Here is a 5,683-nt window from a genome sequence, read left to right as displayed (position 1 = left end):
GCACAGGCATAACACAACTCTCAATTTCACTTGTTCCAGTTCAAGTTATCAACAGAAACTAACTTACTAAGTGTTATTCTCAGGAGATTTCTGCTTGAAACAGGTGATTCCTTCCCATATAATTAATTTTACCTGGGATGTAGAAGGGGCAATGGACACATGGGTTTGTATAAAATAATAGCCATATGTCAGATACTATTTTAAAAGCAGTACTAGTATTACTATCATTACATTGTATTATAGAATCAGTATTGTATTTGTTATTTAATCCACCAGCAATTCAGTGAAGAAGCGTTATAGCCATTATCCTCAATTTAAAGATGAGAAAACTAAGTTCCAGAAAGGTTAAGATCCTTGCTCAAGGTCGTACAACACTTAAGTGGAAGAACTTGAGTCTAAACTCATGTAAGTTGGCTGTGCAATCAAAACTTATGTCACAGGACTCCTGAGCTCTCATAGCTGTGAATTAGAGAACAATTATCTCAAAAAGGGGGATCATTGTGAGCTGGAGAGACTATAAAAGAAAAGCTATTCTAGTTGTAACCACCGAAAGGTACAGACATAGAAATGGTAGAAAGCTTCAGTTTTTCAAAACCACTACAAATGAAAATTGAGTTTTTAGAATGTGCAATTAGAGTATGAATTCAGATACAGCATATTATTAAACTTACTCTTATGTTGAGGAAGTTATGCAAATATGTTCTACTTGACAGAAAAAACAATTAGTATCAAAATAGGGATAATTGTCATGCTGAATTCTTTCTCCTTAAAACTGCAATATTCTAACAAAATTAGAATAACAATTTACCAAGATTTTAGTAGCTACACTTTAATAAATACTGCTATTTTAGACATTGGACTATATCATGACCATAGGCTTTCATATGCCAATTATAAACAACAAGTTAAATACCAAAAGACAATTAGTGCAAGGCTATCATTGTGATGAAAGACAACATCCAAGATGAGCTAGGAAAATATAAAAGTATTTAAAAATATATAAATTGGTATACATGGATACTGGTAAACTCTCCTGATCTAGGAAAATAAGCCCTTCAAAGTTGAATTTGCTATGAAGAAACTGTGATGTACCTTATTGACTTAAATAAATATCCAAGGAAAAGTAATAAGTAAACTAAAAGGTAAAGGAGTCAATTTTCCTTTATATGAGCCTAAAAGCAGGTTAAAAAGTAGATTGAATATATATAAAATTATATCAAACAGCATTTTTATTGTAAAATATTTTCAAAAAAAAAGAAAAGGAAGAATGAAAAAATGTTTCTAAGGAAGATAAAAATCAAAGTTAGAAAAAAGAAAAATAAAATCCCAGATACATTTATTAGCTATTGAAGTAAAGTCATATTGAGTGTTTCAGATTAGATGTAACTGAACCAAAAATACATTTCCATTGATATTAGTAGATACATAGTTTAATTCTTATAATTGAAACATTTCCATCATGAAAATAATCTTTTCATAAATATGTTAAGACTTAGATAAACTTGAATTAAAAGTACACTCAATCTAAAGTGAAAATGGAGAGGTTTTCAACTCTTTTGGAGTTGGAAATGGGAGAAAAACCTTCCCAGGGGTATGTTCCCCTTTTTTACTCTTACAGATCTAGAGATCTTGGCCTGGTGATTCTACAGGAACCTCCAGTTAGATGTGTCCCCAACTCCGCTCATTATCTTTTTTCTCAAACCAGATCCACACATCTTTTCAGTTCTTCTCCTTTTTGTTTCCATAGCCACTTCCCCTTTGCCTCTATTACCCTACCCCCTGTTCCATGCTACTAAAATATAAATCTGAATTGTGCTCTGCTTGAGCATGCAAAATGGATCTCTGTGCCCTTGGGTAATGTCCACACTGTTTAATATGCTACAGATAACTTTATAATCTAGCTCCTCTCTCCTCCTCAAGAAGCCCATTCTTTAGTTCCACTTAAACTTATGTTTCTGTCATACTGGTCTAATGATAGTTTCCAAATATATCAGATATCTTATACCATGATACCCTACCTGTGTTTCCTCTGCTCAGAATGCCATTCCCCAGTCTGTCTCAAAACTTATCTCCAAATCCTTTGGACAGACATCACCTAGTCATCCTAGGCAAACTTAGCATATTTGATTTTTCAATATATTCTGAACATGCTACCTAATAATACTACCTAAACTTTTTATTGTATCACAGCACTTATGAGTCCTCCTTCCCCATAATAGATTATAAATTCCTTGATGGCAACATTCCTATCCCAACATCTAATGCACAACCTTGCTAAGTAGATATGATTACATACTACTGTCCTACCAGTTGTGGCACAATATCCTGGATAAACTAGAAAAGATAGAGGCACTTCAGATTGTAATGACTTGTGAAATTTGTTATCCTCTCAGTCAATAGTCTATCAAAACAAAGTAAATGGAACTCTTATGGTCATCTCAAAGGTGTATAGGTTGTCATAAGTATATATCCTAAATACCTTTCACCTCTTTTTATAGTTTGCTTTACAGATTTTAGCCTTTTCCATATGTTAACAATCCCATTATTTTAAATAATGACAGTGTCTTTAAAATAGCAATCACACTGGGTACCCTTGACATATTCCTGTCAAAAATGTATGATCATGATACATTTTTTAAAACAAATGTTTGGTTTGGATGCTAATATTTTTTTAAAGTTATTTACATCAATAGGCACAGTTAATTGTAATTTTCCATTTTATTTATTTTTGGTCTTTCATTCTAAATCTTTATCTTCATTTTCTATTATTTATCTTATGTTTACATATCTATTCACTGTAACAAAAACTAATCTTTAAGGGTTATGCTTTTCTTAATTTACATTTGTCTAATCCCCTTATTCTCATCTTTCCACACATGTCAATCCTTACCTCCTACCAAGAATGTAGGCATTATTCAAAATTCCCCATGATCTCATAGTAATATATAAAATTTATGTATATAAAATGTATATTTTTATTTATTTATATTTATATGAATATATATTAATGTATACTCATATTTATATGTTTTATATATAAATATAAATATATACAAATATATATAAAACAGAAGTTTTGGGTGTTTTTTTTTTTAGTGAAAATGAAATACTCTACCTCCTTTTCCTACTCCTCACTTTATTTACTTGATATTTCATGGAAATATTTCCAAGTCAAATAGTAACTCTAATTCTAATGGCTGTATCATATCCCATGATGTGCAGATACCATCATTTATTAAACAGTCTTCATTATAAGGAATTTGTCACTCTTTTTTCTTTTTCTATGAAAATTCTACAGTTAACACCATTGCATATATGTGCTTATGCATTGGTGCTTTAATTTCTGTTTTGGTTTCCTAGGAAATACATTTTTGGAAACCTGTAAATGTATATTTGATTCTTTTCCAGTGAATGTTTAATAGCATATCATGCATGCCAAATACTGCACAAATCATAAATGTACACCACATAGTTTAACATATACAAAACTAACAGTATTCCATTATTGAACTTTACATAGAATCATGCGGTATACATTCCATTGTGTATGATTTCTTTTGCTTAACCTATGTGTGAAATTAATCTTCATTTCATGTAAAAATATTGACATCATTGTCATTTTATGGCACTCCATTGTATTAACTGACCACACTTTACCCAGTCCTCCATCAAACATTTGGGTTGTTTCTAGTTTAGGGTTATATGTAATGGCATATTTATGTATATTCTTCTACATATCTCTTAGGTCCATTTATACAATGAAATGGAATCTCTGGGTCATTGGATGTGCTTTTATTCTATTTTAGTGGAAATTGCTACAAAGTTTATAGAAGGTCACAAATTTACACTCCCTTTGTTAATTTACAAGGGCTTCCATTATGCCATACTCTTACCCTTGATACTATCTTATTTTACATTTATTTTTATTTTTACCATTTTGCAAATGTATCGTGATATCTCATTGTAGTTTCAGCTTTGGTTTGTTGAGGACTAATGAAATTTACTACTTTTTCATTAATTGACCATTTGGATATTGTTTTATAACTTGTTCAGGTCTTTGGTTTATTTTCCTATTGTATTGTCTTCCTTTTATTGGTTCATAATAGTTTGTATGTTCTGGATGCATATATCTTCTTGCTTTACCTTTTCACTTTCTGTAATGGTGTCTTTTGATTAATAAATACTTTAAATGTTAATATAATTTATCTATCAGTCTTTTATTTCATAGTTTATAGTTCTATGTCCAGCATAAGAAATCTTTGCCAACCCAAAACTTATTACGATATTATAACATATTTGCTTCCAGAAGTTTTATTTCTTTATCTATGACATTTAGATTTACAGTCCTTCTGGAACTGATTTTTGCATATGGTGTGAGGTATGTGTCAAGATTAAATATTTTTCTATATGGGTATCCAGTAGACTCGGCATCAATTACTGAAAAGACAATTCTTGCTATATTACAGAGTCCTCTTTGATATAAATTAAAGATGTGTAGAGCCTTTTTTAGATTCTCTATTTTATTCATTTGATTTATTAGTCTGTTTTGCATCAACACTACATGGCCTTAATTGGTGTTGCTTTATAATAAGTTTTGATATCTGGTATTAACATTCCTCAAATTGTGTTTTTCTTTTACAGCTTTGTCTTGTATGTTCTTGGCCTATTGTATTGTATTCTCATATATATTTAAGAACCAGCTTGTGAATTTACACAAACATATATTTTGAAATTTCCTTTAATTTACTGATAAATTTGGAGATAATTAACATTTTTATAATTCCTACTATTATGATTCATAAAGTTTCAGTTACTTGGACAGGTTACCTTTATATTCTCTCAAAAATGTCTTGTAATTTTTCTATCTTATACAACTTTCAATTTTACTCTTCGATATTTGGTTCTTGGTGCTAATTAAATAGTATAATTTCAAGAAAGCATGAGTTTGTAATTTTATGTTATTGCATAGAAATATGTGTATATAATGACTTTGTGTTGTCGTTATATAAACCTTACTAAATTCATTTTTCAAGGCCTTGTTAAATTCATTTTTCAATTTTACTTTTAATATTTTGGTTTTTCAAATGATGATGTCAGATGTGAATTATGACCATTTTGTTATTTTTTCCTAACCCCTATACTTTTTTTCTTCTTGCCATGTTTCAATTAGCAATAATCACACCTTGGATAAACCTCATTGGGTACGATACTGCCACTGTGCAAAACTTCTTGCCATGTTGTAGTAGAGAGGAATTTACACAATGTTGTACAATGTTGGGTAGAGATAGTAATAATGGACATCTTCATCTTTTTTTTTTATTTCACAAGGAAAATTCAAAAGCTCACTATTAAATAGAATGTTTTATCTCTCTATATAAATTTTGATTTGTTTTAAGTTTTTATTTAAATTCTAGTTAGTTAACATATAGGGTAATATTGGTTTCTGGAGTAGAATTTAGTGATTCATCACTTAATTACACCCCATGCTCTTCACAGTTTGGAGTTTACACACACACTGAAATACACAAATATTAAGTAGTCAGCCTAACTAACACGTGTGTATACTTTTGGAGCCACCACTGAATCAACCATCATGAATCCTGGTACATTGCAGGTATCTCAGAATGGTCAGACGTGGCCTCCTTCCATTTCTACCAGTATGTTTTGCTTAATGACTTAACCA

At 30.4% G+C, this 5,683-nt stretch overlaps 1 pseudogene; it reads right to left on the bottom strand.

The window, feature by feature from the left end:
• Nucleotides 1–5,156: 5,156 nt before the first annotated feature.
• On the bottom strand, nt 5,157–5,227 carry LOC129495616 (U4 spliceosomal RNA; annotated as a pseudogene).
• Nucleotides 5,228–5,683: the final 456 nt, after the last annotated feature.

The sequence above is a fragment of the Nyctereutes procyonoides genome, unplaced genomic scaffold (assembly GCF_905146905.1).
Source record: "Nyctereutes procyonoides isolate TBG_1078 unplaced genomic scaffold, NYPRO_anot_genome, whole genome shotgun sequence".
Lineage (NCBI taxonomy): Eukaryota > Metazoa > Chordata > Mammalia > Carnivora > Canidae > Nyctereutes > Nyctereutes procyonoides.
This window is presented reverse-complemented; position numbering and strand designations above follow the sequence as displayed.